This window comes from Monodelphis domestica, chromosome 2, assembly GCF_027887165.1.
Source record: "Monodelphis domestica isolate mMonDom1 chromosome 2, mMonDom1.pri, whole genome shotgun sequence".
NCBI lineage: Eukaryota > Metazoa > Chordata > Mammalia > Didelphimorphia > Didelphidae > Monodelphis > Monodelphis domestica.
The window spans coordinates 228,747,839-228,774,116 of NC_077228.1; the positions used below are offsets into that span (position 1 = coordinate 228,747,839).

At 40.3% G+C, this 26,278-nt stretch overlaps 1 long non-coding RNA gene and 1 other non-coding gene across 2 annotated transcripts in view; both read right to left on the reverse strand.

The window, feature by feature from the left end:
- Positions 1-217: 217 nt before the first annotated feature.
- LOC103099346 (uncharacterized) overlaps positions 218-26,278 on the reverse strand; it is a 33,734-nt gene continuing 7,673 nt past the window's right edge. Inside the window, exon 3 of the long non-coding RNA XR_462246.3 lies at positions 218-2,454. This is a non-coding gene — a long non-coding RNA (uncharacterized LOC103099346). The remainder of the gene's footprint in view (positions 2,455-26,278) is intronic.
- TRNAR-CCG (transfer RNA arginine (anticodon CCG)) lies at positions 23,042-23,114 on the reverse strand. Its single transcript has one exon. It is a non-coding gene; the product is annotated as a tRNA-Arg (tRNA).

Below are 26,278 nucleotides of genomic sequence, written 5' to 3' on the forward strand. Positions count from 1 at the left end.
GGTGGAAAAAAACAGAAGGCAAATTATCTGTAGAACATCTTGTTGAGCAGTAACAATACATGCTCAAGTATAATAAGAAAAGAAGTTTTTTAAATGAATTGTGATTCATTTCATGTAAACATGTTTTGAAAATCACTTATAAAAAGACACAAATTCTATAGTTGGTAAAACTACAAAAGGTCTATGATGATATTAAAAATTGGAGAAAGGGGGCATTTATACCATTAAATAAAGAGTTGCCATTAATATACTCCTAAGTACTCATAAAAATTTGCTTGTTATGTACAATTTGGCATTACCAATTTTGAATAAAAATATACCAGCAATCAACCAAACATTATTTCATTAGAAATTGCACCAAATCCAATGTCTAAAACATTACCTTGTTTGTCTAGGATGAAATGTCCTATTATGTACAAAAAAAGCTTCAGAATTTGTCGGAATTTTAAAAACTGCAATCTGTTGCCTCAGGTAGGAAAGTTCATTCCCCAAGTTTTAAATGATTGTTTAAATATGTATTTATATTAAAATACTAATAAATAGTACAGAAATACTGACATGAGACACAAAATAATTTTATATTAAAAGAGTTCTTGCATTGACGAATGCATACAATATGTAACTCTTACAAAGTAGAACTTCATGATATCAATACAACTACTCTTATTTTAAGAAACAAACTTTGTCTTCACATTCAATATTTTTTTTTAGTTTAAGAGAAAACATATGTATAAACAAAAAATGAATGGTCTTATCATGATTAGAGAAAAAAAAAAACCCAGAATAACCTGTACACCTGAGCCTATAGTAAGTGTTGTGATCCATAACTATCTTACACTTAGTTTAGGGGAACCAAGAGCTGGAAAAAGTCTTGCCTAAGTGTAGGAGGAGGGGTGATATTAAACCCATGAAAAGCCTGTTTTAAAAATACCATTATTAGGCAAATTCCAGATCTTAGGAAGACAAAGCTAATATGAATTAATGCAAAATCTAGTAACATTTTTGCAAGGCTGCATAAGCCAAACATCAGATTTCATTGAAGCTGTTAATATAGTATAGAAAAATGCAGTATAAGCACTGATCGTTAAAAGCAAGAGAAACTTGCATTGAGAACTTTAGTGGATTTCACTTTCATTCTACCTTTCCTTCTATGAAGAAAACACAAACTATTCTAGACGTAAGTCCTTCATTCCTGTATGATGCAGCAGGTATGGCACCCCTGTGGACTATTTTGAAATGATCATCAACTGGGAATGACAAAAGACAGGGCCACATTCTTGGGGAAAGTAGTCATATTAAGGGTTTTCTGTCCTTTATTGCCCTTTTGGAGTCCCTTTCCATCCCACTAAATCTTACAATCAGCACCACACATTCAAAGACACTTCTATCTGTGGTAGATAAATTCTCTCCATTTCTTTTGTTTTATAGACATCCATATTTTGAATTTTAATTAAAAAAATATAATCTGACAAATGTTTACAAACAAGATACCTTCAAATAGATTTTACTCATTTTAGCCTGGTGCCGAGTAAATGACAAATGTTTTATTCAAAGCAATAGAGTCTGTAGTCCATGACCACTTAGCCCAATCTTAATGTGAGATTAATTTTTATCTAGCATGAACAATAAACTTATTGTTGATTCCCAGTTTGTGTATGTGTGTGTGCATGTGTATACATAGCAGCTCCTTTCATAGAAAGAAAAAACACTTTGAGATTTCCTTTATTTTTACCTACAGGAATAATAATAAGATGAAAAAATGGATTACATGAAACCAAGGCTGGATTTTTTGTTTTTTAAACCCTTATCTTTCGTCTTGGAGTCAGTACTGTGTATTGGCTCCAAGGTAGAAGAGTGGTAAGGGCTAGGCAATGGGGGTCAAGTGACTTGCCCAGGGTCACACATCTGGGAAGTGTCTGAGGTCAAATTTGAACCCAGGACCTCCTGTCTCTATGCCTGGCTCTCAATCCACTGAGCTACCCAGCTACCCAGCTCCCCCTGGATTTTTTTAAAAGGAAAAATAGCTGACAAATGAGGGCAGCAATTTAGTGTCTTTTTTTGCAATGACAAATAAATGCAGTCAGCGTTTTCAGTGTGACTTTAAACCAGTCTCTTTACTGAAGAGCAGACATGGCATTTCCATGGAGTTAAAACTTGACCCCATTTATCTTTATTCTTGCTTTCTTGCTTTCTTCTTTTTCTTTCTTTCAACAAAGTTTTCTCACTTCTTCCACAATAGTACAACAATTTGATCCTGATAAGAAAATGGCACTGATTTTGTTTTTCTTTGTTAAAGATGAAGTTTAGATTGAGTCTTGTCAGGAGAGCTTGACTAAAAAACATCTGGCTTCTTAATTTTATTTAAACTTTTCAGATAACCAGATTCTTGCTGTGTTTTGCTTAGGTTAACACGCTGACCTCCAAGAAGCTGTAGACTGCAGTTTGTTATGAGGCCTGCAGAATACAGAAAAAGAGGAACAATTAAATACCCTTCATTTTGGAGAACAATGAGGCTGCAAGTCTCAACCAACCAAGGTCAATTAGTCAGAGAGGAAGCAGCCAGTACAATGGAGACAATGATTTCTGAATTTCAGAAAGTTTTCTTAGCCTAATGAATTGAACATTTTCAGTGTATGCTAAACATGATTCTAAAAAATCTATGAAGATTGAAGGACATATTTTACTAATAAAGATTATAAAATGTTTAACTATCAGGAAAAATACATTTACAGAAGCATCTCCATTATGATGAAAACTATATACAAACTAATTTACATTGATTTGGGTTGTTGAGGTTAGGGGAAATTTGAGATGTAAAAAAAAAAAACAATTATTAAACAATTATTAATCACATTCTTCTAATAAAAATTCAGGCCATCTCCTTTTTCAAACTTTGTAGTTTTATTCGTAGTTGTAATTATTTTGATGAAAATATTGCACAGTTTCCTACATAGAGAACTAAGAACATACTTTACACTGTAGGTCTTTTTAATACAGTGTTCCAAGAACTTAAAATGATTTTTTAAACATGCTGTTCAATGTAGCTGCTGAGAAATGATTTTTTATTGCTAAACATATTTAAGCATTTTTAAAAATTAACTTAACTAATCTGAACTTTCTGAAGGTAAGGTTTGAATTAAGAAAATGACATGGTAGAGTCAACAAATGAGTGACTCCAACATTCAGCTCTGATTCCAATTTAAAAGTTCAGACTAGAGATATCTCAATCTGTAAAAAAAGAAAGAACATGGATGGTATGAAATGTTGATTCTCTGACTGTTTGTTCTCAAGGACCCTTTATTTCAGAAAATTCTTCTTGACCTCTCTTAGGGGTGGTTTGCCATTTCCTTCTTCAGCTCATTACATAGCTAGTAAGTATCTGAGTCCAGATTTGAATTTGGGAAGATGAGTTTTCCTGATTCCTGGCTTGCACCCTATACCAGCTAGCTGCCCCTCAAAGATCTCTTATCCTCTTAAAAATTAATGAAGACCTCAAAAAGCTTTTGTTTATATGGGTTATATCAATGGATGTTTATAACATTTAAATTAAACTAATAAAATTTCTATTATTATTTTATTAATTAATTTAAATAAAAAATGATAAATACACATATAAGAAAAATAATATATTTTATGAAAAAAATTCTCTCCTCCAAATAGTGAAAATCTTATAAAATATTTTTGTAAATCTCTAATACCTGGCTTATTAATAGAAGACAGTTGGATTCTCATATTTGCTTTTGCTTTCAATCTGTTACCATGCTCTCTTTAAGTATATGAATAAAATATTGCTTCACACAGTTATATAGTTGGGAAAAGGAGAAGTCTTTTAATAGACAAATAAATTCTTTGTATTAGCATAAAAAGTTTTTACCTCCAGGACCCTCAGAGAGGAGGATCTTAAGGGTCTGATAGCCATATTTTGAAAACATAAAGAACAGTAAACAAAATGTAGTAATGAAAATTATGTGCAAACACTTCATGCTGCATACCACAAATGAAAAAGGGGAAAGGAAGAAATAGCAGAAGGTAGCTTAGAAAAATCATTGAAATCTTTACTTACAACAAAAATATCAGTGAAAGGACATTTAATGCCTTTCCAAATACAGAGCATCCTTTGCCTCCATTCTACTTTTGTTCATCATATATGAATATGAAAATAATTGCCTGTAGAATAGGGTTGAGGAAAGAGAATAAGTATGTAAAGGGCTCCTAATATGTACTAGGCACTATGCTAAGCACTTTGTAATTTTCTTTTGATCATCACTAAAACCCTGGGAGGTAGGTACTCTTATTATTCCCATTTTACAGATGAGAAAACTGAGGCAAAGACAGATTAAGAAGTTTGCCTGGGATCACACAAAGAGTGTTTGAGTACTTGCAACAGGCTTTCACATTTAGATTTTTAAAACTTCTGTTTCAAACTTTCCCTAATTCTGCTATTAATGGATGGCTTTAAATACCAAAAGCCTAGAAACTTACCATATACAGCTGCTTTCTAATGAAAAGTACTTAAACTGCAGAATGGAAATTAAACCATAATAACAGAAGGAAAAAGCTCAACATGGATAACATGACTGAAGTGCGATGGTGATGATGATATTTATATAGTATTTATTATGTGCCAGGCATGGTGCTGAGCACTTTCAATTATTATTTCATTTGATCCTTATAATAACCCTGGCAGGTAGGGTGTTATTATTTCCCCATTTTAGAGATGAGGTAACTGAGGAAAACAGATTAAGTAGGTGCTAATATTATTCCCATTTTACAGATGGAAAGTGAAGCAAATGGAATTTTTAAATGACTTTCCTGGGGACCTTCCTTCAACAAGTTTCTGAAGTTGGATGGGAACTCGTCTACTTGTTTGGAGACCTGGTACTCCATCCATTGTGCCACCTTGTTTTACTCAGAAACTGGTGAAGAAACAGATTGATATCATGAGAACTTGCCCTCCAGTGACCCCCTAATGGATCCCTTATCCCAAGAACTAAGATTGACATGTCCTTATTTATGTAATACCATAAGGATATGTAATCTCAGAACTTCAGGTTTCATTGACCTGACCTAGGTAACCATGACCATACCTTAAAGAGAAACATCTGAGTAGCAGAGACTAAGATTGATGTGATGTGTCTTCCTTTTTGGCACCTGGGTTTCAGGACAACCCCCCTTCCCTATCCCCTCTATATAAGCCAGGTCTAGGAAAGGCTCGAGGTCTTCCACTTCTCGTGGAGGCCCAAGCTATAGCCTGAATAAAGTACTCTTGTGTATTGCATTACCGTGTGTGTCTCCTCCTTGGAATCGGAACCAGAACCAGACTGAACATTTAGGGGCTCGTCCCAAGATTCCAAAGGTTTGGCCCACACAGTGGTAAAGGTACTTGAATCCCTGAAGGGAAATCTGAGTGTGTTTGTCTGTGTGAATGTGTATGGGGAAGGGAGAGTCTGGATTGCAGCATATGGCTAAGTGGCTGGCAGATTCCGTGCTCTGCAGATTATACAGAGACAGCCTATTGCCAAGCTGGATCTATTAAGGCCCCCTTTCACCTGTTTCTGAGTGAGGACCTGCCAAGAACATGGGTCCCGAGTCACAAGGGGCCGGGCCAGAACGGCTGGAAGCGGAAGTGTTGTTTTGAGAGATTGGGAGATTTCCCTTCTAGAGGATTTGTTAAGAGTGCTAAGTAGGAACTTTGGGGTGGTTAGAGGCCCCCCTCCCAAGTTGGACTTGGGACAGGAACTTCAGGGTGGTTAGAGGCCTCCTGCCCAAGTTGGACTTGGGACAGGGATTGGGTTTTGAGTCCTCTGAGGACCCAATGTGTCCTAAGGAGCACTGTTAGACGGTGAGGGTGAAAAATTTCCACAATGGCAGACGTGCCAAGGAATAGGATCTCTAAGATAAGCCCCTGCGGTCAGGGGAGTGTACTCTTGCCTGCCCTGAAACCTAGTGAAAGTCTGTATCTCTGTTGTCTTCCACCTCTATCTGTTATCTGGCTTTTACTGTTTGTCTCATGTACCTTTCTATATTTGGGCCTTTAATAGTCCTCATGGGACAACAAACATCTATCCCCTTAGATTTGGTCCTGGCTCACTTCTCCATCTTTAAGGAGCGAGCCCAGAATCTCTCCCTCACTGATAAGAAGGGATGCCTTGTCACCTATTGTGATTCGAAGTGGCCTACCCTTGAGCTTGGATGGTTGAAAGGAGGCACCTTTAACTTGGGGGTCATCTCCCGCTTCAGTTCCCGCATCCTGGACCCCGGACCCTCCGGTCACCCAGATCAGGTCCCATATATAATCGCCTGGCAGGATCTGGCTCTGAACCCAACGTTGTGGTTACAGCCTTTCCTACAACCTTTGCAACCTTCCCCTTCCTTCCCCCCCCACAAGGCAGGACTTTCCCCAAGTTCTGGCCCTCCAACTACAGGCGACCACTTCTCCCCCTTCCTCACCCAAGAAACCAGTTCTACAGGATTCAGACAATAGCCCCCCTGATCCTTCCCTACCTCCTTATGCCCCATTGTATCCTGATCTAAATCATCTTCTGGGAGAGGCAGTCGCAGCAGCTAGCCCCCACTCTAGTCCCCCAGCAAGTCACACAAGGGGAAGAGGGAGGGTGCCAACCCCGGACACTGAGACTGAGAAACCTCCTACTAGGGCCATCTTACCTGTGTGGGTCATGTTCCAGGGGGCCCCCCGACTTTACCAATATTGGCCATTTTCCTCCATTGACCTCTTTCATTGGAAGACCCAAAACCCTCCTTTTTCCCAGGAGTCCCAAAAACTAATTGATCTATGTGAGTCTATTATGTCTATACACAGTCCCACTTGGGACAATTGTCAGCAGCTTTTACAGGTCCTTTTCACCCTCAGAGCATGAACACATCTTCACAGAGGCCTGCAAAAATGTGCCTAACAGGGTCGATGGCCATCCCATGACCCAGCAACACCTCATCGAAGAAGCCTTCCTTCTCACTCATCCCAATTGGGATTTTGAGCAACCTGAAGGTAGGGATTGTCTCCGTGTCTATGGCCAGATTCTCATGACCGGTCTCCGGGCTGTGGTCCACAAGCCCACTAATTTGGTCAAGGTTAATTTAGTTAGGCAAGGGGCGGATGAAAGTCTGGTAGCTTTTTTAAAACATCTACAAGAGGCATTCTGGCTGTATACCCCCATGGACCCCCAAGCAGAAACTAGTCGGGCTGCCATCCTTTTAGCCTTTGTTAACCAAGCAGCACCAGATATTCACCACAAGCTCCAGAAGACAGAGGATTTATGGAACCAGAGCATATCTGACCTCTTACAAATTGCAGAGAGGGTTTTTAACACCCGAGAAACTCCAAAAGATAGGGCCAAAAGGAAGGATCTGGAAGAAAAAGAGGAGAGAAAAAGGAGAGAAGAGAGGGAAGAGAAACACAGGCAAGAAGAGAGGCAGAAAGACCATAGATGCCAAAGAAAGGTGGCCCGCATCCTGACAGCCAGCCTGATTCAGACTCCTTAGACTCCTCCAATGGGTAATCCGAGACCTCAGGGGATACCCTATAGACCTGTCCCTCAAAGGCTACTGGGTGGCGGAGGAACAGGTGTTTTAATTGTAGCAAAGAGGGCCACTGGGCACAAAATTGCCCTCAACCCCATGGGGGGTGGGGGTGGAGAGAAAGAAGGCAAAATATCCTCACCCTTCAAAGAGAGGAGAATTGAAGAGAACAGAATTTGTCATCCCTCCCCGAGTCCTGGGTAACCGCTAAAGTGGAGGGAAAACTGGTTAAATTTTTTGTAGACACTGCAGCTGACAAATCCATCCTTAGGAACCCCCTTGGAGATGTTTCTTCACGGGCTAGTTGGGTCCAAGGGGCCACCAGAACCCCCTACTATAATTGGACTACAAAACACACTGTTAATCTAGGATCTCCTCTGGTGTCCCACTCTTTTTCTCGTTATTCCAGAAAGTCCTTATTGGGCCAAGATCTCTTGCACAAAATTGGGGCCTACATTCATTTTACAGATTCAGCAGTTTCTGTCACAAACAATACTGGAGCCCCCTTACAGTTTCTTGACTTTAACACTCCCAGAAGAATACCACCTCTATGAGCTCCTCTACTCCCAACCGCCAGCTTCTATCCGTAAGGACATCCAGTTGTGGGTGGGTTAGGCCCCTGGGGTATGGACAGAACTCTCTGGGGTAGGTCTGACCAAAAACAGACCCCACCCCCCACGATTGTCACCTTAAATCCAGGTGCAACGCCTATTCAGATTAAACAATACCCTATGACCCTGAAGGCCCAAAGAGGTATTACCCCTCAGATCAACAGACTCCTAGGCTTGGGTATCCTGGTACCTTGTCACTCCCCCTGGAATATTCCCTTACTACTGATCCGGAAACCAGGAAGGATAGAATACTGCCCAGTCCAGGACCTAAGGGAAGTGAATGCTAGAGTTGAGGACATCCATCCAACTGTGCCTAACCCCTACACCTTACTCAGCTTCCTCTCCCAACTTGACCTGGTATACTGCTCTAGATCTAAAGGACACCTTCACCTTACCCCTGGTGCCTTCCAGCCAGCTGATTTTTGCATTTGAATGGTTTAATTAAAGTACCCAGACCTCTGGGAAACTCACTTGGACAAGGCTATCTCAGGGGTTCAAAAATAGCCCCACACGTTTCAGTGAAGCCTTGGCTCAGGACCTTCAAAATTTTCAAACTACCCACCCTGAGGTCACCCTCCTCCAATAAGTGGATGATCTTCTTTTGGCTGCCTGCACCTCAGATTATTGTGAGCAAGCCACCCTAGCTCTTTTAAAAACCTTGGATCACTTAGGGTACCGACTAAGTGCCAAAAAGTCATCCCTGGTCCAGAGGGAAGTCAAATTCCTGGAGTATAAACTGAAAAGTGGCCGTAGATGGTTAATTCAAGCCATGAAAGACACAATTCTGCAGATTCCACATCCCTCCACAGCCAAGCAGCTACATGAGTTCCTTGGCTCTGTGGGGTATTGCAGATTGTGGATACCCTCCTTCGCTGAAATTGCACGGCACTTATACAATCTGACCAAAGAATCCCCAGACTGGGAATGAACCCCACAAGCTGAAGAGGCCTTGAAACACCTTCATAGGGCCATGCTTGAGACACCAGCCCTAACACTTCCAAACCCTGAAAAACCCTTCCAGGTCTTTATCGAGGAGAAACATCGGGTTGCAAAAGGGGTGTTAATACAAAGGTTAGGACCCTGGAATAGACCAGTGGCATATCTTTCAAAACACCTTGACCCTGTAGCAGCTGGGTGACCCCCTTGTGTTTGCACTATAGCTGCGGCCGCCTTGTTAACTAAGGATGCTGACAAACTAACTTATGGATAATCTTTAATTCTCTCTACCACCCATGCTATTGAGGGGGTATTGAAACAACTGCCGAGCTGCTGGTTTTCACACGCCAGACTGGCACATTACCAATCACTGTTATTAGATACTTCACGCATCTCGTTCAGGGTCATCTCTTCACTCAGCCCAGCTACCCTACTGCCCAATCCATCTCCTACCAATCTGGCCCCTATACATGATTGTGGAGAGGTTTTAGCAGAAATGATAACTAACTGCTCAACCCGGGTTACAAGACGAACCCCTACCATACAGTGACCTAATCCTATTCACAGATGGCAGCAGATTTCTGGAAAATGGGCACCACTTGGCTGGGGTGGCCATCGTGAATTCAGCAGGTGAAACTGTGTGGGCAACAGCCTTACCCGAAGGAACCTCAGCCCCAAAAGTTGAGTTGGTTGCCCTTATGTGAGCCCTTAGGAAAGCAGAAGGGAAAAGAACCACAGTATATACAGACAGCAGGTCTACCTTTGCCACCCTGCATGTGCATGCCCCGATATATTGGGAAAGGGGGTTTGTTACCTCTGGTGGAGCCTCAGTCCGTAATCTTCCTGAAATCCAGGATCTCCTATCGGCGGTCTGGGAACCAAAAACAGTGGCCATGGTACATATTCCCGGGCATCAAAAGGGATACTCTTTGGAAGCCCAAGGGAACAGATTGGCATATTGGGCAGCCGAACAGGCAGCTTGGGGACAAGTCATGATACTCACCACAACTACCATCCCACCATCACCGGATGAAGAACCCCAATATACTGAGGAAGACATTACTTGGAAAAAGAGACGCCTAGGACAAGCAGAGGGACCGTGGTACCATGACCCCAATGGGAATCTGCTCCTTCCAGAGGCATTAAGTTAGCTCCTTACTACCCACTTGCAGCATCTCTCCCACCCAGGAGACTGAAAACTCGCACAACTCTTGGACAAAGGCCAACTCAAGTATAGAGAGAGAGAGAGAGGCCAATTCCTTCACCGGCTGGTTGATTCTTGCACAGCATTCCAGTTCCTCCATGCAGCCAAACCTGACAAACACATTGGGGACAAAGACCTTGCCAACATTGGGAAATTGACTTTATTGAAATAAAACCGGGAAAGTTTGGGTTTAAATATCTCCTTGTTCTAGTTGACACCTTCTCAGGATGGCCAGAGGTGTTTCCAACTAAGACCAAAACTGCATTAATAGTTGCCAAGAAGCTTCTTGAAGAAATCATCCCTCAGTATGGGTTACCTGAGACCATTGCCTCAGACAATGGTCCGGCCTTCGTGAGTAAAATTACACAAGGGGTGGTCGCAGCTCTGGGGACAAATTGGAAGTTGCATTGTGAATATAATCCCCAGAGTTCACGTCAGGTAGAGAGGATGAATAGAACAATTAAGGAGACTTTAACCAAATTGGTCCTCAAGACTGGTGTAGACTGGGTAACCCTCCTTCTCTTGGCCTTGTTCCAAGCCCAGAACATCCTGGAACCCTCATCCTTAACCCCTTATGAAATCCTGTATGGTTCCCTACCCCCCATTCTTCCCACACTCCCAAACCCAAAGGGAAAGAAACATACCTCCTGAACTACGGCCTATGCTGTTGAATCTAGCACATTTTCAGAAGGACCTTTGGCCTTGAGTCAGAGACCTCTTTTAACCTGCCCCTTATGACCCCCACCCTTACCAACCTGGCGACTGGGTGTGAGTTAAAAGACATCAGAAAGGCTCCTTACAGCCCCAGTGGAAGGGTCCCTTTGTAACCCTCTGTTACCCCCTCAGCACTCAAAGTGGGCGGGATTGGTCCTTGGATACACCATATCCATATCTGGAAACAATGCCTGCTGACTTGCTACCCACAGACTCCTGGACTATCCATAAACATCCATCCAATCCACTCAAATTCCGAGTAACCTGTAGCAATGCGGCTCCAGCTGATTCTGTACTTCCTGTTCTGCCAACCCCTTAATTTGGTACAAGAATCTCCTAATCCCCATCAACCCTGGCAATGGACTCTGCAGAGATGGGAAGACCAGGTTGTCGTCAAATTGGTCACTACATCAGGGGCCCCTTCCTTCACAGCATACCCTTGTGATTTGGCCCCCATAAAACCTTGCCTGAACCAGCTCGGATACTAGCTCTGTCCCACTTCAAACCCCAGTAGATCTTATTGCAATGAGCCCCGTCACTATTAGTGTGCTTATTGGGGCTGTGAGACCCTTGCCACTGACTGCGTCCCTGGGGTCCCTGACCCATGGCTGTAAGAGTTAAAATAGTTGGATGTTATAAACTGTAGTGATTTAAATAGTGGAAGATATAAATTGTAGTAGATATAAGAGTGGATGAGTTAAGTTGTGACCGCAGAAAATATGTTTTCACTACAGTGTCTTGTTTCAAATCAAATATATAAGGTGGTCGCCAGGGAAATATTCTCAATTATGAAATATACCTAAGTCAACTAGGTTTTATAGAGATTTTAATTAATACAAATGAGGAATTAAAGAAAGTAAGAAAGAATAAGTAAGGAATAACTATGAAGAACCTTAAGCTAACAAGGCCTAGACCTGAGTCTTAAGAGAGAGATCAGTCAGTCCTTAATCAATCACCACAAGATCTGTCCAAGCAAGAATATAGACACCAGTTCAGCCAGCCATCCTTCTCCAGGGAGAGATTCCTCTGACTGTCACCAGCTCAATCCTGAATCTGAATGTCCTAGAATGTCTATCTGAGCTCCTATTTAAAGGGAATTTTCTCCTATGTCTCCTCCCCTAAGTTCTCACATCTACCAATCACAGTAGACATTTTTCAAAGGACAGACCATTCTTAGTTCACACCTAAGAAGACTAATCTTTTGAGTAATTCACACCTGAGTAGACTAATCTCTGAATAAGTTTTCACCTCTTTTCTCCTTGTAAGTTCACAAGTTGCCTGACCTTTATAGGTACTTAGCACCCCTTTGTATTAGTTCTAAAAATAGGCATGGCTTAAGAACTTTTTTGTCTTACTATAAGTATGGGTTTAAGTACTTTTCATTGTTCAGCAAAGAGTTTACAACTTTATCTTCCCCTAGGGCATGCTTAAGTATGGTGAAGTAGAGTTCTCACATTCCTGATAAGTACCTTCACTGCCCAAATGGGGAATGGTCCCAATGGGGAATGGTCTTAACCCAACCTTATGAAGTAGGGTCTGGGAATTTTTAAGGTTCACAATCCAACCTTATGAAGTAGGGTCTGAGAATTTTTAAGTTTCACATGGCTCACACTCCAATGGGGCCCTTATGGCTGTACCCCACATGAGGTTGATAGGACAGGACACACCCAACCATTAAAACCGGGAAACTGCCAGTACCTCAACCTCACTGTAATCCAACCCACTCATGATTCCACTCATGATAGCTGGTTGACGGGAAAAACTTGTGGATTCCGTTACTATTTAGATGGATATGACCCAGGGGGCCTTTTGCTCATCAAAAAATCACCCGTACCCAGAACTCCAGCTGCAGTCACGGTTAGGCTGAATCCTGCCTTGCAACCCCCCGGGCCATATCCAGATCCCCAACCAGAGCCCCAACCATGGCTGAACCAAATCTTGCCTCAGCTGGACAAAATCCTGCCTTGCGACCCCTGGCTCCCAACCTTCCTATGTATCCCCTGCTGTTCTTAGCCCCCTGTGGCCCATAGCCGAAGAATCTTATCATTCCCTGAATAGTTCCTTCCCCAACCTTACTTCTCGTTGTTGGTTTTGCCTGAGTGCAGCACCCCCCTACTATGATGCCATAGCCCTAAATGTCAGCTACAACTCCTCCCAGAGCGATTCCCCTCCCAAGTGTGACTGGAGAGACAGAAGGTTGGCCTTGCCCTTCAGTCTATCACAGGTTCCAGCATCTGTGTTGGGAATCTTACCCTGGCCCCTTCTACTTGCATCCCTGATACACTTAAGTCCTCAGCTAAGTATCTCATTCCACCCCAGGGAACCCGATGGGCTTGCTTGAGGACTGACCTTACGCCCTGCATTTCCATGGCTTCCTTATCCCAAGAATACTGTCTGCTAGTTATGGTCCTACCCAGGATCCTCTATCACAGTAGTGATCAGCTCCTAACCTCTTGGCAGCAACTTCCACACCTCCCGGAATGTCGTGAACCAGTCCTAGCTATGACCCTCACATCTATTTTATGGTTTAGCAGGGTTAGGAATGGGGATAGCCTCTCTTCTTTCCTTTAAAGCAGAACTAAGCTCCCTACATGTTGTGGTCGATACTGACCTCTGCCGCACTGAACAATCCTTGGAGACCTTAGAGAAATCCCTTACTTCCCTCTCAGAAGTAGTGCTTCAGAATTGGCGGGGGCTGGATCTTCTATTCCTCCAAGAAGGAGGCCTGTGTGTCGCACTTAAAGAAGAATGCTGCTTCTACGCCAATCACACAGGGATTGCTAGGGAATCTCTAGCAGCACTTAAGAAAAGCCTCCACCAACACCAGAAAGAGCAGATTGAGGCTGGACCCTGGTACCAACAAATCTTTAATCAATCCCCCTGGCTCATTACAGACCCTTTGTCATTCTCATCCTCCTTCTGGCTTTTGGGCCTTGTATACTCAATCACTTGGTCCAGTTTGTGAAAGACCAGATTAACACAGTCCAACTCATGGTCCTAAGACAACAATATCTACCCTTAAATGATATCAATGCCCCAAGAGGACCCCATTTCCATGAGTAGGATTCCTCATTTCCCTAAAAAGAAGTGGGGAATGAAGAAACAGACTGATATCACAAGGACTTGCCCTCCAGATGACCCCCTAATGGATCCCTTATCCCAAGAACTAAGATTGACATGTCCTTATTTATGTAGTACCATAAGGATATGTTATCTCAGAACTTCAGGTTTCACTGACCTGACCTAGGTCACCATGACCATATATTAAAGAGAAACATCTGGGTAGCAGAGACTAAGATTGATGTGTCTTCCTTTTTGGCACCTGGGTTTCAGGACAACCCCCCTTCCCTGTCCCCTCTATATAAGCCACAATCTAGGAAAGGCTTGAGGTTTTCCACTTCTCTTGGACGCCCAAGGTATAACTTGAATAAAGTACCTCTTGTATATTGCATTACCGTGTGTGTCTCCTCCTTGGAATCAGAACCAGAACCAGACTGAACACTGGCCAATTTTTATATTATATGTAAACGATTATATTATTAACCTAAAGGTTCAGAGACATAAGATTTAGAAACTCTTTGTAGTCTAACTTTTCTTTAAAAAAAATTCTAGAAAAGTTTCCCCAAAATAACCAACTCTGAATTTCTTATGAAACTTAAGGGAATTTCCCCTTTGCTGAGCCTGGAGCCTTTTGGTTAACCTGAGATATCTTATTCCCAAATGGGAAAGTTCATTCATATTACATATTTTCTACTATGTTCAAATCTGTGTGACATCTCCAATTCTATGCACTTTATCCTTTAATAAATAGGTTTTTGTGTGAATGGTATTTGGTCATCCTTCATACTTGAAGAGGATTAAAATTATATCACTAGGTTGGGGTCAATGAACAGTGTGTGTCTGACTGTGGTTGATCAAACCAATAAGAAAATGATGATAGCAAAAGAATAAGCTGTAAAATGGTATGAGAGATATCTTTTGACTTGAACATAAATTGGATTTAAATGAGGCAGAATTTCACAAATTCACATTGGCCTTACTCTCTCTTCCAGAGTCACTGAAGTCCAGTAAGTAGCAAGACAAAAATCTCATCTTAGGAACATTCATCAAAGTAAACCCTTCCTATCACCAAAGTAAGATCTTGTTCCTTTTCTCTCCTTTCCAAACCATTTCCCTTCCTTCTCTCCCACTCCCTTTTAGGCTTTTCTCTTTCTAAGACAACAGAAATCACCTTGCCCTCACAGCTGGCCCTTGATTTGAAACATTTGAAACTTAGTCATCCTATACTCCTCTCTAACCTCTTTCTCCTCTCCTCACTTTCATGTACCCTCTCATGTTGTAATGTAATCCCCCCCCCCAAAAAAAACACTGACTCACCTGTGGGCAGGGTGCTGCCATGCTCTGTCCATAAGACCTCCAATCTGCTTCTTCTCTTGTTACTTCTCCTATTTTTCCACCTTCATTCCTTTCTCCTTGTGTAATATTTGGAAAGGAGTCTCCTACTGACCTCTGCTGTCACTTTGCTGTTGCTGCCTTTGCCTATTGCATTTATTCGCTCCTTTTCCATTTGTATTGTTTGAATTGATTTCACTCTGCCATGCTCCAGAAAGTTCATTAGTGAGACAACTTCATTATCCTGTAAGATATCATCAACCTTGGCAACCTCACTCTCTCATCCAGGATCATCAAAGTACAGAGACAAGATGAAAGTCCAGAAGATTGGCAATGGCCAAGGATGCAGTGATGAAGTAGGCATCTTTGATGTCTGACCAAGCTTTAAGCACCTCACAGAGCCTGCTTCAGTTGCCTTCATGGTTGCTGGAACAAATTATTTTCATCCATCCATTCTGCAGGGGTAAGTCTTCACATGCTTGGGGTAGACATCTCCCTAACTCACCCCTTGGCCTATCAGTTTATCCTCAACCTGGTTTACCTGGGTTTTATCCAGGTGTGGCTGCTATGCTTGCTTCAGCTTGTTGGAACCACAGGTAAGAGTCGGAAGGTGGACATCAAAGGTGGAAAAGTGGCCTTGAAAAAAGGGATCCTTAGCCCTCATTCCAGAAACACTAGTATGAAGGCAGGAGTTGGGGAGAAGAGACAAATTGTGAGTAAAACACCAAACTCATGAAAGAAGAAGGAGAGTGACTTGGTGGTCTATAGGCAATACTAGTTAGTGCTAGGCAACACAATTAGTGCTATAATCTTGTGAATAGCCAGCAGTGGTTTTTTTCTCTCTCAAGATAGCAAAAGAATACTTAATGAAAGTAAAAGATAAGAGACCTGAAAAATCCTATTGTTTCTATATAAGCTTTTATTTAGACTTTCTGCTTTCTGGAAGTACCAGTATAAACAAAGATTAGTCTGGAGATAAATATGAAAATTAAAGAACATCAAAAAAAGGAAAAAATTCCAAATGGATATAATATTCTAGGAATTTTAGATATCATTTTCTGAGAAAAATAATATCCTCAAGATTTGAAAGTGGCTACCTAATCCAATTTCTACAAGAAAACAGTACACTATATAAAATGGTCTGACAAACTTGTAAAGACCTCCAATGAAAGGACAATTTCATAAGGCAATCCATTCCACTTATGGATAAAAATTCCCCAATATCAAACTACCATTTGCTTCTTTTCAAGTTCTACTGTATATTCCTGGTTCTCACACATCAAATCTAATCCCTCTTCCATAAAATGGTCTTTCCAATTGTAAGACCATTTTCCCCTATTCCTAAGTCTTCTATTTTTCAGGCTAAACATCCTTAGTTTCTTCAAACAATAAGATCTATGTACCTTTGCTATTCTGGATACCCTTCTCTGGACACTCAAAAGGACTGATTTTCTTCCTAAACTTTTGATGCCCAAGACCCTATTAAAATACTCCAAATATGGTCTGTACAGAAAGCCTATCACCTCTTTCTTCTTGGATGATTTGTTTCTTGAGGACCATTAAAGTACATTAGTTTATATGTATATAGTATCGTGTTGGCTTTTAGTCCACCAAAGTCTCTAGATAATTTTTTTAAACAAACTAAGCTACTACCATCTGGTTTGGAAATTGATTTTTTTGGCCATAAATGTAAAACCCACATTTAACCCTACTGAATTTCATTTTACTAAACTCAATGTTTTATAACTTGATTCATTTAGTAATCTTAGCTATGCCCTTTCAACTTTGTGAATTATTGATAAGCTAGGAGAATAATAATAGTTAGCAAGCTGAACATATGCTATCTCATAGGATCTTATATATCAGATATAGTTTATGAAGTCATATAATTCTGGAGTTAGAAGAGATCACAGCTGGTCATTTAATCCTACTCACTCCCCAAAATAATTCCTCATGGGGATTCTTTTTAAGTCACTGGTTTGTAGCATCCCAAGCATATTCACATCTATGAAATATAAATGACTGTATGGCTACTGTGTCTCCAAGCATAAGGTTATGCTTGTGAGGCTTGTGAATGTAACCTTGAACTGGCCATGCGGCCCTTGGCTAAGACAAATTCATTAACATGCTCGGACTCAATTCCCTTGGAAAGCGCGGTTTGGAATCTACATGCCCAAAGGTGTTCCCTCTATCTTGCCACCCAATCTTAATTGTCTATACTTTGTGATGTGGTTACTACGGGCTTGGGAGTACCGCCCAAACAGGACAGGAATAAATTCAGAGGCAAACCCATGAACTTCCTCTTGCCTCTTGGCCTTTCCCCTTTCATGGAGCTCCACTGGGCTCCTCAATGACTGTCTCTCTCCTCTTGACCTTCTCCTTCCCCGAGGCTGTAACCATTTTGGCCTGCATTTCCTACCTTAATCTCCTCCTCCACCTCTTGTTCCTTTGTACTCATACTCTCCTATCAAAGGGAGTATCATAGGGATTGCCTGCCCTATCCAACCACTGACTTGTCTGTGTCTTTCATTTCCACCCTGGTTCTCGGTTCCTACCTCTCCTCGGGTCCCATCACAAAGGTGAGCCCCTTCCCTTGTGGGACCCTGCTGGTCAGGGAAGTCCATTAAGGAAAACCCCACATGGTTCAACTAGATGGCTGATGGGGTCCCTTCTAATTCAATCAAGAGGTATTTATTAATCATTATATAATGCCAGGAATAGAACTACAAAAGTGAGCCTACCCCTCAAAGAGCTTACTCAGGGGTATGCAACTTGTTCCCAGATAAATAAACACAAGATTTATACAAAGTATATACAGAGTATGTTAGGGGTAGGGGTGGAGAATGAGACAGTAATTGGGGAATCCAGAAAGGCTTCCTGCAGTAGGTAGTACATACCTGATATGAGCCTTAAAGGAAACTAGAGATCCCAGGAGAGAAGAAGGACATTCTAGGCTGGGCAAAGACAAAGTGGCAGAATACAGAATATTAGGAGAGGGGGAAAGGGAATAGGGAAAGGACAAAGGAACTTGAAAAGCAGGACAGCATTATTATTAGAGTTTTCAACCTTCAAGGGGAAATAAAAGCAGAACAGTCAGACTAAAGCAAGTCTATGCCAAAAAAGAAGTTTGTGTTCTATCCAAAGGCAATGAAGAGCTACAAAGGCTTCTTGGGTAGGGCAGGGAAATGGTTAGAGTTGTACTTAAGGAAAGAAGTTTAGCATCATTCAATTAACATTTATTAAACCTGCTTAATATATTAATTGGATTGAACTTAATTGCTTTCCAAAGACTAGCTTAACTAAGCTCATCATTGGGGGAAGGTGATTTGGTAATAAATTCTTTGTTTGATGAGTTACTTTGGCCATCTTCCTTCCACTTCTACAATGAAGGTGATAGTGTGGAAGGAAAGGGGCCAGAAAGTGTAAAATTCCAAGCAAGAGTTAGAAAATGTTAGGTCCTGTTTAGATGGGATTGAAGTTATCTAAAGTGAGAGGCCCTTTTCCCAATTCTCAGAACTTTTCAGCATTGTTTTCCTCCTTCCCCTCAATAACAGAGGACTGGCATATATTTAGAGTGCTGCTGATACAATTCCCCATGTGTGTGGCTCAGTGGATTGAGAGCCAGGACTAGAGCCAGGAGGTCCTAGGTTCAAATCTGACCTCAGATAATTTCATGCCTATGTGACCCTGGGCAAGTCATTTAACCTCCATTGCCTAGCCCTTACCACTCTCTTCTGCCTTGGAACCAATACATGGTAGTGACTCTTAAGGCAGAAGGTAAGTGTTTTTTAAAAATCCATTTATTGGCTTCAGCCTCTCTCTTAGTTGGACCTCTGTTCGTGGCTTGACTCCACTGATAGTGTCCAGCAAGAGGCAATAGTGTAAGGGAAGAAGCCTTGGGCCTTCTCTAAGGCTGCCATGTGTCCCTGTGAATTTGGCCCTCTGTTCTTTGCCCACCTCACTGTATCTTCTTTTATTTTAGGTGAAGGGATGGAAGACTGGCCATGTGACCTTGAGAGTTTCAAATGGTCAGGAGAGTGAGGTCTAAGAGTCCTATTCCTTCCTCTCTATTGCATCCCTAGTACTATATTTCAATGCCATCCCTAGAAATACCATGCCCCTCTCTTTTCTTCATACCTTTGCCAAACTAATCTTTCTCATATGAGCCACCCTTATGCTCAAAAAAAAACTTTAGTTCTATGCTGCCCAAATAAAGTCCAGCCTCTCTCTCTCTGTCTGCTATTCAGGGTACTCCACAATCAGCCACCATCTCACCTTCCCAACCTTCTCTCAATCTTCCTCTACATATATACTATGGCCCAGCCAAACTAGAGCACTCTGTCCCTTAAAATGGCTTGAATTTAACTTGAGAAAAGTATGTTTATCTATTTCTAAAATATATTCTTTCAAAAATAGAGTTGACTATTTTTCTCTTGTAACTAATTCAGTCTTCATAATAAAACACAAGAACTTTTGACAAGGCCCCACAATAGGCATATTATCAACTTTGTTTTGATTTTTTACCTTGGCATAGAAAATAAAGAAAAAGGTCCTTCTTGCCTACAAAAATTCTTTCTCAATATTATTTGTAATTTTTTGTTTTTGCTATAGTTGAGTCATTTCAATTGTGTCTGATTCTTTGTAACTCTATTTGGGGTTTGGGGTTTTCTTGGCCAAGATACTTGGGTGGTTTGCCATTTCCTTCTCCATCTCCTTTTACAGATGAGGAAATTAAGGCAAACAATTAAATGACCCCATAGCAAGTAAGTTTCTAAGGTCAGATTTGAACTCGGGAAGATATGTCTTCCTGACTCCAGGCCAGGCACTCTATCCACTATATTAACTGCCTCTTTTTTTTTGTAATTTTGTACAATTCTTTTTATATTTTGTAATTCTACTAATTCATAATTTTTGTAAACATTAAAAGAATCTACGAGTTGCCGGGAGGTGATCTGCATTAAGAAAAGAAGTTTTCTCAAGGGGAGTTCCATACATATTAATGAAATCACAGATCTTGTCCAAAGCAAAGGAAGAAATATATTGTAATAACTGATTGTTTCTTTTCTTAAAGTGAAAAATGTGAAAGCCATCTCTTTCATTACATGGAAACTATTATAATGCTAAGCATTGTTTTAGCATCATTTGTTGATGTCAATCTCTTCTAATGCATTAGAAATTTAATGTGAATGGTTGATCATGATATGATTGGAAATGTAGACTCTAAAAGATCACCCTAGTACAATTATTATGAATAATATGGATATGAATCTTGTTCAATGACACACATAAAACCCAGTGGAATTGCGTGTCAGGCTTTGGGAGGGGGATAGTGGGAGGGGAGGGAAAGAACATGAATCTTGTAACCATAGAAAAATATTCTAAATTAATTAAATAAAATTAAATATTAAAAAAAAAGAAATTCAATGTGACCTTTACTTTATAGAATTTCCTAAATGTACCTGAAATGTCTACATTTGTTTTACAACTACAAATGTTTTAATTTCATGATTTAAATTTGACTTAATATCACATTCATAATGAAAAGTAACTTATGCCTTCAGAAAGGATTTTTTGAACAATAATTTTACATAACAAAGCTGGAGCAGTCTTTTTAAAAACAAATTTTAAAAGGTCAGTGGGAAGAAACTTCCTTGGATATTATACTATTTTATCTGAAAACACAGATATGGCCCAAGACAAATGCCAGTTAAAAATTAGGAAAGTCATAATCTATTCTATACAATGTTATATTTATTTAAGTTCCTAAAAGAATGATTCAATAATAGGAAATGCATATGATTGATCATTCTTTCCTTAAACAAGAATCATGCATTCTAATAAAGGCGTGTTAGGTAAAAAATTAGCCCATGTTTGTTTTGTGGGAGAATATTTTATTATTGGTACCATTTTCTCTTAAGTTTTCAAATTTAGAAATGTGAGGATTTAGAAATGCCATTTAACTACCTTTGAAGAGATTATTTTAATAAGGACAACTTTATAATTTTTGAGAACTTTAGTAAGTGAAAAAAATTGTATACATTAAAAGTATAAAGTGTAAAACCCCTTAGTTGTTTGGTTTTTTTTTTAATTAGTATTGTAAGATTTATTCTAGTGACATAGCCAGCTTCAAGTCAGGAAGTTCTACATCCAAATCTGATTTTACATGTTTGCTTGCTTTGTGACCCTGGACAAGTCACTTAAGCTCTGGTTGCCTCAGTTTTCTTTTCTGTAAAATGAGGATGATAATAGCAACTACTTTCCAGGGTTATGAGGATCAAATGAGATAATAGTTGAAAAGCACATCACACACACACAAGTGCTATAAAAAATAATAAATATTATTTTTAATTTCTAAATGTCTACCAACTTTCTGGGCACCTAGGTGGCATAGTGGCATACCAAGCCTGGAGTAAAGAAGACCCATCTTTACTGAGTTCAAATTTAGTTTCAGACTTGCTGGCTAGGTCATTCTACTCTGTTTGCCTCAATTTCCTCATCTGTAAAATGAACTGGAGAAGGAAATGGCAAGCTACTTCAGTATCTTTGCCAAGAAAACTGCAAATGGGGTTAGGAAAAGTCAGATACAATTGTACAAAGACTATAAAACTAATTTCTCACAACCACTTTAAGTCACCAGATGACTCCAATAAACTTCGAAAAAAACATACTTATGAAAGTAAGAGTCCTGGATGGTCAGCAACATGGGGAACAACTTCTAAACTTGGAAAATGGGTCTTCCTGCCAATGGAGTTTACCTAAAGAAGCCCTGAATAAAAGGATAACCCTTCATTAATTCCCACTTCCGTGGGGGAATTTTTAATTGAAATTTCAATGAAAATTCAATTTTTAATTGAAATTTTTTGGTGTTGGAAGAGATTAATACAATTTGAAAATTGGGCCCTGGTCTGAGTTGCCCCCAGCGGTTGTGAGTGGATACTTATCTAATCCAAGTCATCTAAGCCTGCTCCAGACCATGTTTCACACATTTATCATACACACTGAACACCTTTCCATGCTACATTTTCACCACCACCCTGCACCTTACACTCAATCCCCTCCTGGAGGAGGGCTCAAGTCAGTATCCCTGTGACTCCCCAAACCAGAACTCTTTCTCAGCCACCACCTACCTACCTGACAGCCAGATTCCTAGTCTTTATGACAGCTGTCTCTATAATAGTCATACTAAATTTTTTATTTTTTATCTAAAATAAAACACTATTTCGAACTTAAATAAAATCTAAACTAGATAGTCTTTTATATTTGGGAAAGTATAAATTATATTTAAATTCTAAATTATATATAGAAAAAATTAAATCTCTTTAAACTGCATTTTCCCCATAAATCTCAAGCATTCGTTATGAAGCAAAATCGATTTTGAAAGGAAAGGAGAAAGAAAAATCATCTGGGAGAACATTATTTTTTTATATATCTTTTAAATTGAGAAAGCAACCAATTGAGAAATGGAATGTCAAATTTTTATGCAAGAAATATACCCCCCTTTTAAATTGAGAAACGAAAACTAAATCCTAAATAACAGAACAATTTCTTTTAAATTGAGAAACAAAGAATCATATCTTTCCAGTTGCAACAAACTAGGTTGTGCAAGATTACGTATCATCCCCTACAATTCATAATAAGCTTAAATATGCGACCCAGATGGGACTCGAACCCACAATCCCCAGCTCCGGAGGCTGATGCCTTATCCATTAGGCCACTGGGTCACAATGAAAGGTAGTTTTTCACGTTCTGCCCATGTTACTTCCGTAGTTCTGCCCATCCCTCTCAATGTTTCCTGTTTCCGTTGGTTGGCTCGGTTAGTGATCTCGCGACCATTCATTCTAGCAGAATTCTGCAGTGGGCGGGGCATCTTCTGTGCCCCTTCCCTCCCCCCCAGCCCTAGAACTACAAGGACCATCATCCTCCGCTGCTATCAGGTTCTTCCACGATTTCGGATAGGTCTCCCACGAACCATTCCTTCCTTCCTCCGGCGTGTTTAAAAACTTGTACCGGATCAGTTCCAAGGTTCTTTCCGGTGTTTAATTTACGTCCTTTCCTGTGTTTCTAAAGACCCAGGTGACCAGCTGGTGTCCTTTATTCTTCCTCTGTGCTTGCCATGGAATCTTTTATATCGATGCCTTAAGACCCTCTCTCTGGGCCAGAATGGGCCTGGGCTCCACCTTCCAGTGGCCCTTATGCCCCTCTGGAATTGTTTTTATTGACTTGATTCATTAAATTTTGGATTTTTGTAAACTTGCCTAAGCCACTATATTTAGCCAGCCTCAGACCATGTTTCACAAACCCATCCACCACAAAACCAAGGAGGTTGGCACATCGTAACCACCTAATTCTTCAAAGGTATTTTGCCATCTACTCTACTAACCTCTTTAATCTCCAAGTCCCCAAATCCCCAAACACTCTTCTCACCTCTTTCTCTGGAGACAGTAATCAAAGCAATAATGTTACTATTGCTACTGAAAAGTGACAGTTCATTGTCTTATGCTTCCACCATTAACTGAATCCTTGAATCCAGACCCAAACTCTCCCTACTCTATATATTATTCCCCCCAATTAGAACTTAAGTGCTTTGAGGGCAGACTGTCACATTTTTTAATTGAAATTTTTTATTTAATTTAGAATATTTTTCCATGGTTACATGATTTATGTTCTTTCCCTCCCTTTCTCGCCCTCCCCCATCCCACGTGCAAATGTCACATTTTTAAACTTTTTATTCCTAGTACCTAGAATATTGTAGGCTCTCAATAAATGGTTTTCATTCCTTCTTTCACATTAACTTCCAAATATGTCTTTCCCTTCCTTTCCTCAACAAGCCTCTCCATGTAACCATGGTTTTTAAAAAAAGAGGTGCAGCAAAACAAACCATTATATTCAGAATCTGACAATAGATAATTCCATACTCATAGTCCCTCACCTCTGCAATGAAAGGAGGTAGTTGCATATTGTCAACATGGAATCTAGGAATCCCAAACTTGTGGCCTAATGGGATCTGATGAACCCCAAGTTTCAGGACTAGCTTATAGGTTGGAGACCCCAAAGCTTGTCCTTATTCCCTTTTGCCATGAGAATCTACCCTGAAGGGAATCCCAGGCTAGCAGTTTCCAGCTGAGAAGGGGACCCTCAGGGGAATGACAATCCTAGTTGGGTGGGACTAGACATATGCTAAGGACCCTCTTTGTTTTAGGTAGTCTCCCCTATTGTACCATAGACCCTTTCCCAAGAAAATCCACACCTGAGCTGGAACCATCCTTTAGTATCCCTTGTAAGTAGCCCCTTTCCTTACACCTTAGCTTCTAGCTATGATTCCTTTCCCTAGCTTGATTGTATCCTGTCACTATAGATTTGAACATACCCATTTCCTTTGTAGCTATAGTAATATCAGTCATCTTTACCTGCCCCTGGATTCCCCAAATGTTACCTAGTTTCCCCAAAGTCTTTTGTTCCCTCGAGTCATCATCTAGGTTTGAGGCACTCCCAGGGATAACATCTCCAGAGTCCAGGGTTTATAACCTGAAAAAGTTGTGGCCCCTGACTCTGAGTAAAAAATTAAATACTGAACTTATCCCTATCCTGATTAAAGACTTGGTTTTTCTGACTATTTAATAGTTCTGTGTTATTTCCAAGTTAACAATATTCTTAACTCTTCTTGATTATTATAATAATACATCATTCGGTTTTGTTCTCTTTATATTATTGTCATGTAATCAAGCATATTGTTTTCCTAATTCTGCTTATTTCACTGAGTCAGTTTATATAAGCCTTCCCATATTTCTCTGGATCCTTCATATTCATACACTGCAGTAAGAAATCCAATTACATTCATGTTTTCTCATTGAATTTTTGCAGTCAATTACATTACATCCTCTAAATTAATGATAGCATCAAAGATTTTGTGCCAGAGGAGACCTCAGATATCATCTAGTTCAACCCTCTCATTTCATAGATGAGGAAATGGGCCTAGAGAAAATGAATAACTTGAATAATATGATACAGGTAATAAGCAAAAGAAGTAGGATTCAAATTCGGGTTACTTGACTAAATCCAGCTCTCTTTCCACCAGATAGGTGTCATAGTTCTCTTAGAAACCAACTGGAGAAAGCATTCCATTCAGTGGAAGGGCAAAAGGGACAAGGTCCACTTCATATTTAAGATGTATACGTGCAATAATTTGTGCAGTAATTAACCAAGCAGTAGATTAACCAACTATGTATCCAATTTGATCATTAAAACAAAGAACCCTAATCCCCTGAAGGTGCAAAGGGCAAAGATCCTTCTATGCCTAACATCTTTAGTTGGGATGGAGAACAATTTTTAGGAAAAGAAGGAAAACTCGTAACCCTATTTCCAAGCAGGATGGAATGTGAAGAAATTGCCTCCTTTCCACAGACAGGCTCCTAAATGTCCAGAGGATTGACACAATTATCTAGATTTAATTTAGGCCCCTCAAAATACCAGACTCACAGTATTTCAGAATTCGTAGGTACTTTAAAGGCTATCTAGTAATATTATGGGCAGGAAGGATACCCTTGGGATTCAAGAAGGATATCTTTTGCAAGCATGCAAGACTCCAAAACTTAGCTTAGAAACAAAAAAGAGATTTATTAATTTAGAAAGTAATGTTGAGAGTGGCCAGGAGGATAGCAAGGTGGAACAGCAAGATGGGGAGCAGTTCCTTGGGAGGACAGCATGAAATGAAAGGCTGTTCCCCCGAACGACATCAGTTCTGAGGTTTTTATGCCTTTTTACAACAGATTCTATGCCCTGGTGGGGACTTGACTTAGAATACAGTGACCATGTCAGAACCACCTCTATATGAACTAGATTCCCAGTCAAAAAACATTTATGTACCCTTGTGCCAAGCACAAAGACA